Source organism: Rhinoraja longicauda, chromosome 7 (genome assembly GCF_053455715.1).
Source record: "Rhinoraja longicauda isolate Sanriku21f chromosome 7, sRhiLon1.1, whole genome shotgun sequence".
In the NCBI taxonomy this organism is placed as follows: Eukaryota; Metazoa; Chordata; class Chondrichthyes; order Rajiformes; family Arhynchobatidae; genus Rhinoraja; species Rhinoraja longicauda.
In genome coordinates, this window is record NC_135959.1 from 68,994,751 (window position 1) to 69,014,897 (window position 20,147).

The 20,147-nt window shown below is 45.5% G+C and overlaps 1 protein-coding gene across 2 annotated transcripts in view; it reads left to right on the forward strand.

Moving 5' to 3' along the window:
- nalf1b (NALCN channel auxiliary factor 1b) overlaps window positions 1-20,147 on the forward strand; it is a 641,309-nt gene that overhangs the window by 461,050 nt on the left and 160,112 nt on the right. The gene's annotated exons all lie outside the window — the stretch shown is intronic.

A 20,147-nucleotide genomic window follows, 5' to 3' on the forward strand; every position in this document is an offset into this window, starting at 1 on the left:
TGTGAGAGTGATGCAGTTCTGTTGGAAGTGTTACTTGATTTAGTTGTGTGACTTATTTTAGAGCCTAGATTGCTCTTGTTGTCTACGTGAGTGATGTTATTCAAAAGCAGATTTTCTATATGGGATTGAAAGCCCTTACTCTGGAGTTGGTCTGTGCAAGATGTTATTTTTTAGTCAGTCAGTGTACTCTTTATAATTGTGATTATTGATATTTTAGGGTTGGTTTTGCTTTAATTTGTTATATGTGCTATTAATTTTATGCTTCTGCTGAGTTAGGGAGTGAGTGTTGTTATTCTATAGTTTTGTTCTTTGGGAGAGTGAAAGGGATTATTTTGCCCATATGGATGTGTTTGTTTCCTGTTCCTTTAGGCTAGGCTTTGGTCAATTGCTCCATTTGGATGCGTAAATGTTGCCATTTTGAAGCCAGTCTCGCTCAGTTTGGGCTTGTGTGCGATTTTTCTGGCATCGAGGTTGCTCTGGATGTATGAGTCATTCTCTTGATGGTTTTGCCCTGTACGTGTGCTCGTATTATGGAGAAGTAGGTGTTGGCATCATTGTTCAGCAGTGTGAATTAATCTGGAGTTCAGTTTCCTCTGTTTGGGAGGATGAGTACTCTTATGACACTTTGCGTTATTTTGACAATACTACGATACTGGAAGTGATTTTTTGTGTGCATGTAATTAATCTGGAAATCCAATTGTATGTGAGTTACTGTTATGTAGCTTTAGCTTTGTTGTGGGTGTGAATGTTTCTCATCTGAAGCTAGTTTTGCGACTTGCACACATGAATGCTGTTAAGCTTCCTATTCTGTTTGTAGAGATTTTGTTTTCCTTTCTTGATATGAATATTTTTGTTTTGATTTTGGTTTGTTTGACTGTGAATTTATTCGAATGTTGGTGCTGCTCTTTTTTCACTAATTAGTTTGGACGTAGCATTGCTTTTTCACTGTTAGTCTTTCACTCTGTATTTGATGCAGCGCTGTTTGGAAGTGAATGCTGGAACAGATTTGGCCCAAGTTTGCCATGGATGTTGTTCATTTGTTGCTACTGTTGTTTTGTTCCACTGGCAATACTGTCATGATGGAATTTGTGTTTTATTTTTGATGTGAATATTAATATCTGGAGATTTGTGGTGATCTCTTGGTCTCTGTATCTTTATGCAAAGTAACTGGAGCAGTCTTTGGCCTGGAGTTGGCTTTGGCCATGGCCTGGCTCTCAGACTCTAATGTTCACTGCTGTATATTATTCCAGTGTCACGTTGGCTCTTGTGCTTGTGTAGTTACATTGGTATTTGTGTTGTTTTCTTGGTGCTCTTGGCATTAACCTGGAGATAGTGATGGACATACAGAGTGTATCTATTATTCTGATATACACCGATCAGCGAAAACAATAGACAATAGACAATAGGTGCAGGAGGAGGCCATTCGGCCCTTCGAGCCAGCACCGCCATTCAAAGTGATCATGGCTGATCATTCTCAATCACTACCCCGTTCCTGCCTTCTCCCCATACCCCCTGACTCCGCTATCCTTAAGAGCTCTATCTAGCTCTCTCTTGAAAGCATTCAGAGAATTGGCCCCCACTGCCTTCTGAGGCAGAGAATTCCACAGATTCACAACTCTCTGACTGAAAAGGTTTTTCCTCATCTCAGTTCTAAATGGCCTACCCCTTATTCTTAAACTGTGGCCCCTTGTTCCGGACTCCCCCAACATTGGGAACATGTTTCCTGCCTCTAACGTGTCCAACCCCTTAATAATCTTATACGTTTCGATAAGATCCCCTCTCATCCTTCTAAATTCCAGTGTATACAAGCCTACTCGCTCCAGTCGTTCAAAATATGACAGTCCCGCCATTCCGGGAATTAACCTAGTAAACCTACGCTGCACGCCCTCAATAGCAAGAATATCCTTCCTCAAATTTGGAGACCAAAACTGCACACAGTACTCCAGGTGCGGTCTCACTAGGGCCCTGTACAACTGCAGAAGGACCTCTTTGCTCCTATACTCAATTCCAAACATTACGACCACCTGCCTAATATGCTGTTGGTCCTCCATGTGCCGCCAAAACAGCGCCGACCAGCCGAGGCTTGGACTCTACAAGACCCCTGAAGGTGTCCTGTGGTATCTGGCACCAAAACATTAGCAGCAGATCCTTCAAGTTCTGTAAGTTGCGAGGTGGGGCCACCGTGGATCGGACTTGTCGATCCAGCACATCCCACAGATGCTCAATCAGATTGATATCTGGAGAATTTGGAGGCCAGGGCAACACCGTGAACACTTCATCATGTTCCTCAAACCATTCCTGAACAATGTGTGCAGTGTGGCAGGGCGCATTATCCTGCTGAAAGAGGCCACTGCCATCAGGGAATACCATTGCCATGAAGGGGTGTATCTGGTCTGCAGCGATGTTTAGATGGGTGACACGTGTCAAATTGACGTCCACATGAATGGCCGGACCCGGGGTTTCCCAGCAGAACATTGCCCAGAGCATCCAACTCCGTCCACCAGCTTGTCGTCTTCCCACAGTGCATCCTGGTGCCATCACTGCCCTCGCGTATCGATGAGCCTTGGGCGCCCAACACCCTGTCGCCGGTTTGTGGTTTGTCCCTCCTCGGACCACTGTCGGTAGGTACTCACCACTGCTGACCGGGAGCACCCCACAAGCCTTGCCATTTCAGAGATGCTCTGACCCAGTCATCTGACCATAACAATTTGGCCTTTGTCAAAGTCGCTCAGGTCTTTACTCCTGCCCATTTCTCCTGCATGCAACACATCAACTTCAAGAACTGACTGTTCACTTTCTGCCTAATATATCCCACCCCTTGACAGGTGGCATTGTAACAAGATATTCAAAGTTATTTACTTCGCCTGTCAGTGGTCAGAGTGTTTTGGCTCATTGGTGTAGATGTTGCACTAAAAGTTTGTCGTTCTGGAGCAAATGCAGTCATTCTGAAGCCGATTTTCCTTTGTGTGCCATTACTGTTAAAATAGAGAAAATGTGTCGGAAAGTACTGCAGATGCTGGTTTAAATCGAAGACAGACACAAAATGCTGGAATAACTCAGCGGGTCAGGCAGCATCTCCGGAGAGAAGGAATGGGTGGCGTTTCGGGTCCAGATCCTTCTTCAGACTGAAGAAATGCTGGAGACTGAAGAAGGGTCTGGACCCGAAACTTCACACATTCCTTCTCTCCGGAGATGCTGCCTGTTACTCCAGCATTTGTGTCTTACTGTTGAAAGTAGAATTCCTTTTAGCTGTTTGCTGATGATGCTGTCATTCTGAAGTTGGTGCTACCTTTTTACAAATTTTACTCTAGAGTTGCTGTTGTGATATTGGAGTTGTGTTTGATCTATTTGATGTCTATGAGGAGTTATTTCAAATTTGTATTTGCACGTAAACTCTCCTATTTTTACCTGAGCTGCTATTGCTCTCAGTCTGCAGTAATGAATACAAATACTTTTAATCTGGAATTCATGTTGTTCAATGTAAGCATGAATATTATCGTTTTGGTGTCGGTGTTGTTCTGGAGCACTGCAGAGGTGGTTCTGTTGCGTGTGGGGTTACTGATCTTGCTGGGCGTGTTCTATCCAGGAGAGGGATTCACTTTGTTGTGTTTGTTTGGTATTGTTCTGTCACTTGTTCTTCCAATATCACAGATACTTGTACGTTATTTCTTCTACTTGTACATCCTAAAACTTTTCACTGTAACCTTGGCACACATGACCATAAACTAACCTAAACTATTTATTTGGGGATTGGGGTTGGTTTCTTTTTGACTGTCATTTTGGATTAGATTTTTGCTCCATTTAGCGGTTTATGTTATTTAGCTTAGTTGTGTTCAACATGCCTTCATCTGAAATTGTTTTGTTGTGTCCCACAACTCCCAATTTTAGTTGTCTTTGTTTTTGCATGTGTTTTGTTTGTGTGTTTCCTTTCTGTAACCTGCTCCATTACAGCTACACAACTAATTAACAGAGGCTTTACACTCGAGTCTTGGGTTCAGCCATTTTAATTCAGGATCTCCTCGGCTACTGCCTCATGGGTAATATATCCCCGGTACTGGACCACAGAGCGCGCTATTCCCATAACAACCCCCTTTATTTACAAAACAAATATGTACAGGAACTTTACATGTATAGCCATAAATTAAATTCTTCAATGGCATCTTATTTCACTGAGACCGAAATGCCTCCAACACACTGTGGACTATTTCTCAGGATATTGGGAAATAGGCTATCTAGAGAAAACACTGGCAGTGAATGTCATTCATAAAATCAAAGGCCAGTTCGCAAGATATGAAATACCAGATCAGCTCATCACAGATAATGGGCCACAGTTCACAGCTGAGGAGTTCAAGATCAAGAGATTTACCAAGAAGTGGCAGTTTGAACATACGAGCACATCACCCTATTATCCACAGAGTAATGGAATGACGGAGAGCAGTGTGAAAGTTGCGAAGTCATTGCTGAGGAAGGCTAAGGCTGCCGGAGCTGACCCTTACTATCTGAGCATACTAGCTTTTCGCAACACACCAACACCTGGCATGAGTAGCAGTCCAGTTCAAAGATTGATGAACAGACGTACCAGGACCATTGTACCGACTACTCAGAGGCTGCTCAAACCTGAAATTCAGGATCTCCTTGGCTACTGCCTCCTGGGTAATGTGTCCCCGGTACTGCACCACAGAGTGCGCTATTCCCATAACAGCTAGCAAGGACAAGTAATTTTGGAATGGGCATTCCTTTACTCAAGATAGTCTTTCTGAGACTCTGTGAAAGTAATTGTGAGGAACATCACCACTTCTGCAGGGAGAATCAGCGATGAAGCAGCCAAAGATGATTGGACATAGAACAATGTCTTGAAGACAACCTATAATGGTTATTCATCTGGATGGGATGTGTATTGATGTGTGCGACTGTCATTTGGCGCAGTTGTAATTTTTATTCTGTGCAATGTTTCCAAGGTAGTTTCGAAGTGTGTGTTAATCTTTTGGTAGGCAAGTGTTGTTAATGAATAAGTGTTTACCTGTTGCGATATGAATGCTATTATTTGGAATTTGGCCTCTTGTTCGAACGAATGTTGTATGGATTGGATTGTTATTCAGGAGTTATTGTCATGTTGCTTTATTCTGAAGAGGGTTTGCTCCATTTGGGATCCACATGCTTCAATTCTGGATTATCTATTGCTCTATTACAGTTATGTACATAGCTGGAGGTCACTCTTGTGTCCTTCAGGCAGGTGCATCCTGTATCTTGTAATGCTGTTATTAAGAAGTTGATATAGTCCTTTTTTAGGTGCTGTGCTGAGTGTAACTTTGTTTAGTGACTTTAGTTTTAGTCCGCAGCAGGTGTGTGTGTTTAATTCTGGTATGTGTGTTAATTTCCCGAGTTCTGAAGTTGGTGCCTGACTATTTGAGTAATGGCGACTGGTATTCTGGACTTATTCTTCTGTACACTATGACATACTAACATCAGGTTTGCTCTGTTTTGACGAATGTTTCTTTTTTGGAATTTGTGTGGCTTTCCTAATGCATACATGATTCTGAACTATTTTGTGGTATTACATCTAATTCCCATTGTGAGCCAGTTTTGCTGCTGTGTTCTGGTACACGGATGGTCATTGTGAAGTTGGTGGACTAGAGGTTCTCCTATGTGTATTATCATGTGGTTGGTTGGTGGAATGGAATGGTAAGGGATACTGCCTTGTCACATGTGACAAGGCGCAGTGAATTTTTTTGCTTGCATATCCAAGGTATATGAATAATGGCCGCCTATGGTGCAGGCAAAGCGGGCGTCTTCTCCTTTTCTTCTCCCCTCCTCCCTCCACAGCGGTTCCCCCACACTAGGTCCCTATTGTCCTTTGTTCTCCTTCCCTCCCTCCCTATTGTCCATTGTTCTTCCCCCCACTCAGGCCGTTCCCTCTCAGAATGGCAGGCAGTGACTAGTGGGGTACCGCAGGGCTCGGTGCTGGGACCGCAGCTATTTACAATATACATTAATGACTTGGATGAAGGGATTAAAAGTAACATTAGCAAATTTGCAGATGACACAAAGCTGGGTGGCAGTGTGAACTGCGAGGAGGATGCTATGAGGATGCAGGGTGACTTGGACAGGTTGTGTGAGTGGGCAGATGCATGGCAGATGCAGTTTAATGTGGATCAATGTGAGGTTATCCACTTTGGTGGCAAGAACAGGAAGACAGATTATTATCTGAATGGTGTCAAGTTAGGAAAAGGGGAAGTACAACGAGATCTGGGTGTCCTTGTTCGTCAGTCAGTGAAAGTAAGCATGCAGGTACAGCGGGCAGTGAAGAAAGCTAATGGCATGTTGGCCTTCATAACAAGAGGAGATGAATATAGAAGTAAAGAGGTCCTTCTGCAGTTGCACAGGGCCTTAGTGAGACCACACCTGGAGTATTGTGTGCAGTTTTGGTCTCCAAATTTGAGGAAGGACATTCTTGCTATTGAAGGAGTGCAGAGTAGATTCACGAGGATAATTCCCGAGATGGCAGGACTGTCATATGTTGAAAGATTGGAGTGACTGGGCTTGTATACACTGGAATTTAGAAGGATGAGAGGGGATCTTATTGAAACATATAAGATTATTAAGGGATTGGACACGCTAGAGGCAGGAAACCTGTTCCCGATGTTGGGGGAGTCCAGAACCAGAGGCCATAGTTTAAGAATAAGGAAGGGGTAGGCCATTTAGAATGGAGATGAGGAAAAACTTTTTCACTCAGAGTTGTGAATCTGTGGAATTCTCTGCCTCAGACGGCAGTGGAGGCCAATTCTCTGGATGCTTTGAGGAGAGAGTTAGATAGAGCTCTTAAAGATAGCGGAGTCAACGTATATGGGGAGAAGGCAGGAACGGGGTACTGATTGTGGATGATCAGCCATGATCACGGTGAATGGCGGTGTTGGCTCGGAGGGCTGAATGGCCTCCTCCTGCACCTATTGTCTATTGTTCTTCCCTCTTTCTCCTCACGGTGGCCCCCCATGCTCTCATTGACCGCCGACCGCGAGTCAACTCATCAATCATGTACATCCTCAAATCATGCTGTTGATGTGTATTCACCCGCATAGACCTGTGATTCCCCCAACCACAGTGTGGATGTTGGGAGAACGTGTAGGTGAAGGTTGAGAGGCTATGATTGGGGTTATGTGAGGGAGATAAAGGTTTTGTGGACAGTGAATGAAACTGTAGGCTTGGAGAAAGGCTCGTTGTGTGAAATAATCCGCGGTAAAATTATTGGGGAAGAAAAATGCAATGAATGGATTGGCAACTTTGCCTAAGGGGAACTGAACTGAGAAAAGTTGTGGATAAAGGTTTGGGGAGGAGATCACAGTACTCTAGTGGAAACAACAGGATCATGGAAGAATTGAGCGGTTGGTGGTGAAATATTCAAGGGGCCAGAAAGATACTGGCAAAAAGTGGTGATCGAGAGTGGTGAAAGACTGCTGGTGGGAAATTGAAGCAGAACCAAGGAAAACCGGGGCCACACATTCCCTGGGTGTAGCCTGAAACAGAACAGGTTCTACCACTGGTAATCTTTCAAGACCCACTGATATGTGGTTTTAAACTGTGACTTCACATCGTATATCATCATAGCACATCTACAATGTGCAGCACAAGGATCCTATTTTGCAAAAGCGATTAGATTTTTTTAACACAGGGCATGATAGCAACTTGATGAATGGACAATTGGAACGCAGAACCAGGACTACACCAGTCTGATAGAAGGATCTCGACCTGAAACGCCACCTATTCCTTCTCTACAGAGATGCTGCCTGTCCCGCTGAGTTACTCCAGCTTTTGCAGACTATCTTCTAGTCTTCCTTGATATGAGTTGCAATCCAATCACAGTAGCTGGACAATTTAATTTCAAGTTAAATCTGGAATTGAAAAGCAAGTATTGGAAATGAAGACTATCAACTGTGGATTGTCCAAAATCTCAGATTCCCATGTTCTTTATGAAAGGAAATCTATCGTCCATACCTGGTAACATATGACCTCAGACCCGAAGCCTCTTAACCGTCCTATGAAATTGTAAGGCACTTCATTTACAGGGCAGTTAGCAATAGACAATATTTACTGATCTTACCAGTGACACCTCTGTGAATTAATAAAATTATTCCAGAGATACAAGTGTTGTTTAAGTGTGAATGTTATTATTCTACTAGACCAAGTGGACCCGTTGGGCCCAAACCTCTCCTGCATTGGTGCAGCACCCTCTCCTCCCCCACTTCCCTCTCCTCCCCCACTCCCCCCTCCTCTCCCCTGCCCCCTCCCCCCTCCCCATCTCCTCCCCCTCCTCCTCCCTCCTCCCCCCTCCTTCCCCCTCCTCCTCCCCCTCCTCCTCCTCCTCCTCCCTCCCCCTCCCCCTTCCTCCCCCCTCCTCCCCCTTCCCCCCACTCCCCCTCCCTCCCCTCCCTCCCTCCCACCCTCCCTCTCTCCTCCCCTTTCCCTCCCCCCTTCCCCTCCCCCCACTCCATCCCCCTCAACCCCCCTTATCCTCCCTCCTCCCCCCCACTCCCCCCCTCCCTCCCTCCCTCCCTAGGAGATTGATTTAAACTTTAAAATGTGAATAACTTTTAAAATATAACACCGATTTCCATCCGCACCAAAGGGACGATGGTTAGTGTGGTGGGCCTGAAATTGTCGCGCTATCATGTACTGTTTTGGCTGTAGTTCAGGAACAAACAAACAAACAAACACATGAGAGTTTTAGTATATAGATTGTGTGCGTGTTGTGCACAATAGAGCAATTCTTAATGACGCAGTGTTCCACTGCACCAGAAGATCAAGACATAGTTGCCACGTTATCAAATGACAAGCTCTGTGGCTCCTCTATCCTGATTACCTGCAAAGGGAGATTGTTGCTGACCTGACCTTATCACATGGTACACTTAAATGTGCTATACAACGGAATGTTATCAGCAAACAATTACTAAACAGAACTGGATGCTTCTGTCACATCCTTTTAGTTTAGTTTAGTTTAGAGATGCAGCGTGGAAACAGGCCCTTTGGCCCATTGATTCCCTGCCAACCAGCGATCGCAAGTACTATCCCACACACCAAGGATAATTTACAATTCTTACCGAAGCCAATTAACCTACAAACGTGCACGTCTTTGGAGTGCGGGAGGAAACCGGAGCACCCGGAGAAAACCCACGCAGTCATGGGGAAAATGTACAAACTCCATACAGACAGGATCGAACACAGGACTCTGGCACTGTAAGACAGCAACTCTACCGCTGCACCACCATTCCGCCTGTTATCTGCAGGGCAGCCCTTCAATTGATTCATGCCATTTGTCCAATTTTCTATCATGTTTTCATGATTGAAAAGCCTACAGGAACAGATTTTAACTGGAGGTTCAGAATGCTCCACTGTTATAATCCCACCTGGGCTGGTGGGGGGAGATTGGCATTGTGCGATCACCAGGCTTGGTATGGCGGTAGCTTATTTTTACCTTATTGTATTTTGGTCCTCTGGATGTAAAGGGTCGCATTGCAATAGCTTGGATTATGTTCCATATCTATTCATGACTTCTTCTCACGACATGTGCATAGACTCCTACATGTTTTCAGACCTCCAGTTTGAGCCTCCAGCTTATCATCATACTATAAATACTCACAGTGGCACAGAGGTGGAGTTGCTGCCTTGCAGCACCAGAGACCTGGGTTTGATCCTGACTACGGGTGCTGTTTGTACAGAGTCTGTACATTCTCCCTGTGACTGCTTGGATTTTCCCCAGGTGCTCTAGTTTCCTCCCACATTCCAAAAATGTGCAGGTTTGTAGGTTAATTGTTCTTTTGTAAATTGTCCCTTGTGTGTAGCACAGAACTAGTGTACAGGAGATTGTCGTTCAGTGTGGACTTGCTGGGTCAATGGGCCTGTTTCCATGCTATATCCCTAATATTAAAAACTATTCTTTCTCGCGTTGAAATGGATAACCTCTTTTTCAACCCACCTACCCATTCATTTTTACATATTTCAGAGCACCATCTTTGTGTTATTAACATAATCTGACAGCAACCATTATTTGCCATCATCTATGTGATCTATGTGTATATTTCAGTAACGTTGATCCTGGAGTGACCTACCAGTTGGATTCTGCTTTCCAACACTCTTCTTTCTGTTGTTGAGCTAATGTCCTGCTCAGGTCAATGATCTTTCATTGTATTTGCTCAATTTTAAATTTAGCTACAATGTAGGATATTACTAAATGCCTGGTAGTCTAAATAGATAACATCCACACACTTTCCCTGTTTCACTGATTCAGTCAACTGATCAAAGAGTTCCGACAAGTAGTATAAGAAAATAACTGCAGATGCTGGTACAGCTCTCCGGTATTTATTCACAAAATGCTGGAGTAACTCAGCAGGTCAGGCAGCATCTCGGGAGAGAAGGAATGGGTGACGTTTCGGGTCGAGACCCTTCTTCAGACTGATGTCAGGGGGGCGGGACAAAGGAAGGATATAGGTGGAGACAGGAAGATAGAGGGAGATCTGGGAAGGGGGAGGGGAAGAGAGGGACAGAGGAACTATCTAAAGTTGGAGAAGTCGATGTTCATACCACTGGGCTGCAAGCTGCCCAGGTGAAATATGAGGTGCTGTTCCTCCAATTTCCGGTGGGCCTCACTATGGCACTGGTTTTCAGAAAAGCGGCAGATGGGCTGTTGGAGCCGGTAGTCCGCGTTGGGACCGAATTGGGAGGTCTGGAAACGGAGCTGGAAACCACGAGGCAGAAAGAGTTCCGACAAGTTCATCAGATGAAATCTACACGATTTGCAAGTTCCCGCGCAGTCTTCAACCAGCTGAACATTTTTGATCCAGTCATTGAAAGTAGGCATGCAGGTGCAGCAGGCAGTGAAGAAAGCGAATGGTATGTTGGCATTCATAGCGAGGGGATTTGAGTATAGGAGCAGAGAGGTTCTGCTGCAGTTGTACAGGGCATTGGTGAGACCACACCTGGAGTATTGCGTACAGTTTTGGTCTCCTAATCTGAGGAAAGACATTCTTGCCATAGAGGGAGTGCAGAGAAGGTTCACCAGATTGATTCCTGGGATGGCAGGACTTTCATATGAAGAAAGACTGGATAGACTCGGCTTGTACTCGCTGGAATTTAGAAGATTGAGGGGGGATCTTATAGAAACTTACAAAATTCTTAAGGGGTTGGACAGGCTAGATGCAGGAAGATTGTTCCCGATGTTGGGGAAGTCCAGAACAAGGGGTCACAGTTTAAGGATAAGGGGGAAGTCTTTTAGGACCGAGATGAGAAAGGTTTTTTTCACACAGAGAGTGGTGAATCTGTGGAATTCTCTGCCACAGAAGGTAGTTGAGGCCAGTTCATTGGCTATATTTAAGAGGGAGTTAGATGTGGCCCTTGTGGCTAAAGGGATCAGGGGGTATGGAGAGAAGGCAGTTACGGGATACTGAGTTGGATGATCAGCCATGATCATATTGAATGGCGGTGCAGGCTCGAAGGGCCGAATGGCCTACTCCTGCACCTATTTTTTCTTTATGTTTCTATGTTAGTTGTACACTCCAGTGATTTCCTGGTCACATATGGAACACATTATATGTTTGATAATATTCTTATTGTCCTCTCAGATCTTCCTCAAGCAGTGTAGCAGTTCCTCAGTCCCTCAGCCATTATTAGAAGACTACCTCATACTCCTATGACCCAAAGACCCAGAAATGGACCACCAGTGACGATTATTCTATCACATTTATTAATGCCAGGATGGCTCTGCTGTTAATTATTCAGCAGCAGATTCTCATGTGAATCTGTTACATTGGAAGTACATTTTCAAGGTGAGGACTGTTGTTCGTCAATTGATTTTGCTCTATGGCAGTGTAATGCTGATATTCTGGAGTTGTGTTGTTATGTTCAGGTGTTGTGCTGTTATGTTCAGGTGTGATTACCCCTGTGCTCTGCGGAGGAGTGCGTTAGTAGATTTAATGCTGGTGCCCCACTGATCCACTGTGTGTTTATCAAGTTATCAATTCTCCGACGGAATATAAATATTATTTTTCTGGAGATGGCATTCTTCTGTTTAAGCACTTGTGATGTTATTTTGGGGCTCACATCACTTCCTTCTAATTTCTCCACTAGACTGTGAATCTAGAGTTCTGAATATGCATGTTCCTAATTTGGGTGAGTGTGATGTTATTATGGAGATTGCTTTACTTTATTGTGGTGGCTGCTAACTTATACCAGGGTGGGTTTTTGTCTGTATAATGTTTCTGGTCATTTATAGGATGTGGACCTCTGGTAGAAAGGTAGAAAATAAGTGCAGGAGGAGGCCTTCAGGCCAGCACCACTGGCTGTTTTGCTTTGTCCATGTATTATTTTAGAAGGAATTTTGCACATTTTCTTTCTCTATTCTAGCATAAATGCTGCTAAACTAGAATTTAGCTTGAATGAAATCATTTTGTAATAGCTCTTGCTCTATTTGTTATTGTGGTGCTTGGGATCTACGTTTTATTCCAGATTAGGTCCAATGTTTTCTGGATGTGTGCTTTTGTTCAGAAATCAGGGCTGATCAGTCTTGGGGTTTTGCGTTCTATTATTCAGTGGTTGATGTTGTTCTGAAGATCGACACAAAATACTGGAGTAACTCAGCGGGTCAGACAGCCTACAAAGAGGCTATCCCAGCTACAGGATTGCTTTGATCACACAGAATGGGATTTATTCGGTCAAGGGGACTTGGAGGAATACACTGAAACTGTGCTTTTTTACATTAAAAGCTGCATTGACAACTTTACGCATCCGGGTGTTTCCCAATCAGAAACGCTGGATGACGAGGGACGTCCAAACACTTCTTAAAAATTGCAACACCGCCTTCAGATCAGGTGACCGAGCCCAGTACAGCACCGCGAGAGCTGGCCCGAAGAGAGGCGTAAAGGAGGAAAAACATTTTCAGTCAGAGAGTTGTGAATCTGGAATTCTCTGCCTCAGAAGGCAGTGGAGGCCAATTCTCTGAATGCATTCAAGAGAGAGCGAGATAGAGCTCTTAAGGATAGCGGAGTCAGGGGGTATGGGGAGAAGGCAGGAACGGGGTACTGATTGAGAATGATCAGCCATGATCACATTGAATGGCGGTGCTGGCTCGAAGGGCCGAATGGCCTCCTCCTGCACCTAGTGCGTTAAACGACCCACGAAGAGTGTGGCAAGGGTTACAGCACATAACCAACTATAAAGGCAGTACCAACAGCACTGTAAATGCCGACGCGAAGGAGCTTCACCGTTTCTTCGCCCGGTTTGAGGCTAATAGGCCTACTACTGACTTGCTGCCACCGCCCGCCTCTAACACCCACACACCAACACTACAGGAACAGGATGTGAGGCGTGTGCTGAGGTCGTCAAATCCAAGTAAGGCTGCTGGACCTGATGGAGTACCGAGTAAAGTACTCCAGGCATGTGCTGGCCAACTAGCTGGGGTCTTCACAAAGATCTTTAACATCTCTCTGTCACAAACTATTATACCACCCTGCTTAAAGTCAGCCACTATCATTCCTATTCCCCCAAAAAACAGTCCCAGAGGACCTGAATGATTATAGACCGATTGCACTTACACCAGTGATTATGAAGTGCTTCAAGAAACTAGTCTTGCATCACATTAGAACCAGTCTACCTTCCTCCTTCGACCCATATCAGTTTGCCTACAGAGATAACAGATCGACTGAGGACGCCGTAGCCATAGCAACTCACACCGCACTGACCCACTTGGAACATCGGGAAAGCTATGTGAGGATGTTATTCATTGATTATCGCTCAGCATTCAATACAATCATTCTGGACATTTTAATCAACAAACTGATTGGCCTAGGCCTCTCACCCTCCATCTGTACATGGATCAAAGACTTTCTCACAAACCGCCCACAGAGAGTTAAAACCGGCCCCTACATCTCCGCCTCCATCACACTAAGCACTGGCGCACCTCGAGGCTGTGTGCCGAGTCCACTCCTTTACTCCTTATACACGTATGACTGTACACCCGCCCACCCGTCCAACACGATTATTAAATTTGCGGACGACACAACTGTCGTTGGGCTCATCTTGGGGGCGGACGAGTCAGCATACATAGAAACATAGAAACATAGAAAATAGGTGCAGGAGTAGGCCATTCGGCCCTTCGAGCCTGCACCGCCATTCAATATGATCATGGCTGATCATCCAACTCAGTATCCCGTACCTGCCTTCTCTCCATACCCCCTGATCCCTTTAGCCACAAGGGCCACATCTAACTCCCTCTTAAATATAGCCAATGAACTGGCCTCAACTACCTTCTGTGGCAGAGAATTCCACAGATTCACCACTCTCTGTGTGAAGAAATGCTTTCTCATCTCGGTCCTAAAAGACTTCCCCCTTATCCTTAAACTGTGACCCCTGGTTCTGGACTTCCCCAACATCGGGAACAATCTTCCTGCATCTAACCTGTCCAACCCCTTAAGAATTTTGTAAGTTTCTATAAGATCCCCCCTCAATCTTCTAAATTCCAGCGACAACCGCCCACAGAGTTAAAACCGGCCCCTACATCTCCTCCTCCATCACACTAAGCACTGGCGCGCCTCGAGGCTGTGTGCCGAGTCCACTCCTTTACTACTTATACACCTATGGCTGTATACCCGCCCACCCACCCATCTAACACGATTATTAAATTTGCTGGCGACACAACTGTCGTCGGGCTCATCTTAGGGGGGTACGAGTCAGCATACAGGGATGATATACAGCGACTGTCAGAGTGGTGTTCGGTAAATAACCTGACACTGAGCACCACCAAGACAAAATAGCTAATACTTGATTTCAGGAGGAAACGGGAGGCCCTGCTCTGCGTAAATGGGGCGTGGGTGGAAAGGGTGCAGACCTTTAAACTCCTAGGAGTCCTCATGTCTGAGGACCTCTGCTGGTCGGCCGACACCACTGCAACCGTCGAGAGAGCACAACAGAGACTCCACCTGCTGAGAGTGTTCAGGAGGCACAACACCAGGAAGCAGCTGCTGGGGGCCTTCTCTCGGGCGGCTATTGAGAGTCTACTGACATACTGCATGTCAGTGTGGTATGCCAGCTGCTCTGCTGCAAATAAGAAAACGCTCCAAAGAGTGGTAAAAACAGCAGAGAGAATCACCGGCTGCCCTCGATGGAGGACGTTGCCACCTCACGCCACCTCAGCAGAGCCACTAACATCATTAAAGGCTCCACACACCCCCGGTCACCACCTGTTTGACCTGTTGCCCTCTGGCAGGTCAGCCAAAACACGCACCTCCAGACCAAGAGACAGTCTCTTCCCGAAAGCAATCTGCACACTCAATGTGAAAAGCTACTGAGTATTACTCATGCTGCACTCTTCCATGCTGCTACCTATCTCGCATTTTACCTTACTATCACCATTGTTTATTGATATATTGCAATATTGATTATTTATTTATCTTAAGCCCCAGTTAAATAACATTGTTTTTAAGTTGTGTCCTATGCTTTTATGTTAGTATATTATGCACCAATGGAGTGGCATTAATAATTTTGTTGTACGCAGTGCTTTCAACGACAAATAAAGGCATTATTCATTCACATAGCTGGGGACCATGCCAGTGCCCACAGCCACACCTATGATTTGGGGGAAGTGGGAGGAGTTGAAGGAGAAGTTGTTGAGGGTAAGGACCAGCCCTGCTAGGTGGAGGAGTGTGTTAGTAGATGGAAATTGGCTGGTTCTGCAGTTGAGGAGGACACAGAGAGCTTTAAGTGTATTGAAATAACTGCAGATGTTGGTACAAATCGAAGGTATTTATTCACAAAATGCTGGAGTAACTCAGCAGGTCAGGCAGCATCTCAGGAGAGAAGGAATGGGTGACGTTTCGGGTCGAGACCCTTCTTCAGTCTGAAGAACGGTCTCGACCCGAAACGTTGCCCATTCCTTCTCTCCCGAGATGCTGCCTGACCTGCTGAGTTACTCCAGCATTTTGTGAATAAATACCAGAGAGCTTTAAGGCCTTCCTGTCGGGGGGATGGAGGTGTAGAGTAATTGAATGTCCATTACTGAACGTTCTTCTGCTCAAGAGCGAATAATGTAATACATTAGTTTCTGGTTCCATTTACTTGCATCCAATGTCATCCCATGTTGGTGAGGAGCTGTATACCTGTGAATCCTATTATTTTACATTAATGCCGCAGTATTGGGATTTCTATGTTATTTATCTGCGGGTTTAATTTTGCTCCATTCACATCTCTTCAATCAAGCCGGTTGTTGGTCAGCAATGAGAATCAGAAAAAACTAATATGAATCCTCTCAGAAACCCATGTTTATGCATTTGGCAACTACTGCATCCCTACAAATGCTGGATCCATGTTACACTGGTCGGTTCAACAGCACTAACTTGGCAAATGAGCCAGAGAATGGGAGATGAGGTGCTGCTGCAGGGACTGTAGTCCCTGAGGGCTGAGTTATGTTGTACACTTGGCTGGTGCACCGGAAGGACTCCCGGGCTTGTGGGTTTGTGGTGGTGGATTTCAAAAGAAGAGATGGGAGAGTTTCCTCTGAAAATGGAATACAACAGCAATAAAAGGCAATTTTGCCCTTTGATTTAGGTTGACACTGATTCTTGTGTTGACAAGTAGAAATAGATAGAAAATAGAAAATAGGTGCAGGAGGAGGCCATTCGGCCCTTCGAGCCAGCACCGCCATTCATTGTGATCATGGCTGATCATCCACAATCAGTAACCCGTGCCTGCCTTCTCCCCATCTCCCTTGATTCTACTGGCCCCTGGAGCTCTATCGAACTCTCTTTTAAATTCATCCAGTGAATTGGCCTCCACTGCACTCGGTGGCAGAGAATTCCACAAATTCACAAATCTCTGGGTGAAAAAGGTTTTTATCGCCTCAGTTTTAAATGGCCTCCCCTTTATTCTTGGCCCCTGGTTCTGGACTCCCCCAACATTGTGGGAACATTTTTCCTGCATCTAGCTTGTTCAGTCCTTTCATAATTGTATATGTCTCTATAAGATCCCCTCTCATCCTTCTAAACTCCAGTGAATACAAGCCCAGTTTTTCCACTCTTTCCTCAAATGACAGTCCCGCCATCCGGGGGATTAACCTCTTGAACCTACGCTGCACTGCCTCAATAGCAAGGACGTCCTTCCTCAAATTAGGAGACCAAAACTGCACACAATACTCCAGATGCGATCTCACCAGGGCCCTATACAACTGCAGAAGGACCTCTACTTCTATACTGAAATCCTCTCGTTATGAAGGTCAACATGCTTTCTTCATTGCCTGCTGTACCTGCACGCTTATTTCAGTAACTGGTGTACAAGGACACCCAGGTCTCGCTAAACTTTTCTTTTTCCTAATCTGACACCTTTGAGGTAATAATTCACCGCCTTGTTTTTGCCGTCAAAGTGGATAACCTCACATTTATCTACATTATACTTCATCTGCCATGCATCTGCCCACTCACTCAACCTGTCCAAGTCACCCTGCAACCTCCTAACATCCTCTTCGCAGTTCACACTGCCACCCAGCTGTGTGTCATCTGCAAATTTGCTAGTGTTACTTCTTATTCCATCATCCAAATCATTAATATATATTATAAATAATTGCAGTCCCAATACCGAGCCTTGCGGCACTCCACTCACCACTGCCTGCCATTCTGAAAAGAACCCGTTTATTCCTACTCTGTGCTTCCTGTCTGCCAACCAATTCTCTATCCATGTCAATACCCTACCCCCCAATACCATGTGCTCTAATATTGCCCATCAATCTCCTGGGTGGGACCTTATCAAAGGCTTTCTGGAAGTCCAGATACAATACATCCTCTGGCTCTCCCTCATCCATTATTTGTTACATCCTCAAAAAATTCTAGAAGATTAGTCAAGGAGGATTTCCCCTTCATATATCCATGCTGACTTGGACCAATCCTTTTATACGATCCCTGGGGAAGTTCCCTGGAGAAATGGATCAAGAAAAATGTCTTGTGCGATGTTGAGGAAGGTGGCTGTGAGAAAGTGGGTAATTTGTGGGGACCTGGGACCCCCCTGAAACAGAATGAGTGTAATAAACAGACTGAGTGACTTTTAATGTTTTAAGAGCAGAATTTCCCAAGAGTTTAGTTGAGTTGAGTTGAGAGACGCACTGTGGAAACAGGACCTTCAGCCCACCGAGTCCGCGCCGACCAGCGATCCCCACACAATAACACTACCCTGCACACGGCACCATTTTTACAATTATACCAAAGCCAATTAACCTACAAACCTGTACGCCTTTGGAGTGTAGGAGGAAACAGGAGATCCCGGAGAAAACCCATGCAGGTCAGATGGAGAACGTACAGACTCCGTACAGACAAGCACCCATCGTGATCGAACCCTGGGTCTCTGGTGCTGTAAGGCGGCAACTCTACCGCTGCGCCACCGTGCCGCTCGAGTTTATGAGTTCCTTTGCCGAGATTAATGAAGGACAAACACTGCAGTGAAAGGAGAGGTCTACACAATAACTGCATCCTGCGCTCAAACTGTATCATGGCACCACGAGTGTAATGCTGAGCATTGGCCCCAACCCACTTTTTTCTATCAATACCCCTTCGGTATCATATAAGGAATATCTCTGGGTTAATGCAAGATGAAAGGTGAAGCTTCCTTTCCCTCATTGATCTGTTGCATGGTTTCTCATTAGCTGTTATGACCCCTGAACGGCGTGCATGCAATCCACTTCTTTTGCTCCAGGTGGAATGTTGATTGAGCAACTGGTGCAACCTCTTTTCAGTGCGAATGCTGAAAGCATCTATTTGCTCTGTTTTTGTAGGAGAAGGCTGTAGGAGTGGTTGAGGGGAAGCTGAGTGACTTCGTGCCAACCCATGAAGGTAAGCGTGACTTCAATCACATCTACTAGCTAAAATCTAACTCTCACTCAGTGACTCGGTAGCAATCATGTTTTGCTGCGAGCTGCCATGGTGGTCTCATTCATCTGTCTAGAGCTGTGGTCTGCATAACCTTTGCCCACCCATGTCCCCTCTGTCTTTGTATGGTTTAGTTTAGAGATACAGTGTGGAAACAGGCCCTTTGGCCCACCGAGTCCAAACCGACCAGCGATCCCCACACATTAAAACTATCTTCTGCTCACGAGGGACAATTTTTACATTTATACATTTATACCAAGTCGGTTAACCTACAAACCTGTACGTCTTTGGAATGTGGGAGGAAACCGAAGATCTCGGAGAAAACCCACGCAGCTCACAGGGAGAACGTACAAACTCCGTACAGACAAACGTCGATGGTCAGGATCAAACCCGGGTCCCTGGCTCTGTAAGGCAGCAACTCTACCGCTGCACCACTGTGCTGCTCTTTGTGTAACAGTCTCACAATTTAGATTTAGATTTAGAGATACAGCGCAGAAACAGGCCCTTCGGCCCACCGGGTCCGCGCTGCCCAGCAATCCCCGCACACTAACACTATCCTATACCCACTAGGGACAATTTTTACATTTGCCCAGCCAATTAACCTACAAACCTGTACGTCTTTGGAGTGTGGGAGGAAACCGAAGATCTCGGAGAAAACCCACGCAGGTCACGGGGAGAACGTACAAACTCCGTACAGATGGCGCCCGTAGTCAGGATCGAACCTGTCTCCGGCGCTGCATTCGCTGTAAGGCAACAACTCTACCGCTGCGCCACCGTGCCACCTAGTTCGTCACCATGCCACCTCACAGTATGAGGAAGCTGGCAACAGAGATTAACAGGAAGCATGCTCACTGCGACCTACCCCTATTCCACAAGCACCAGTAACAGACATATCAACCTGAGGGACTCAAACAAGGGAATTGGATGGGAACACCAGGCAAGATGGTTGTTTAAAGAGGATCAAGTGAAGATAAAAGCAGAGGAGCAGGGATGGCTGGGGCAACCGTCAATGGGTTCACGTTTTCCACCCTTAAAATGAATAGACACTGAACTGCACTATGGAACCAGCAGAAGCCCTGTGCAATCCTTTGGGAATATTGGTGGGATGACGGAACACTTGGGGATATGCCTGATACCCTGAGCTTGCAGGGGGAAACACGCAGAGAATATTTCCTGGTATCATGTGCAATAATAATGTCCCTCTCATCACCACCACCATTCCTGTTTCTGACCTTTCCCAATTACTGCCCCCAAAAGAAG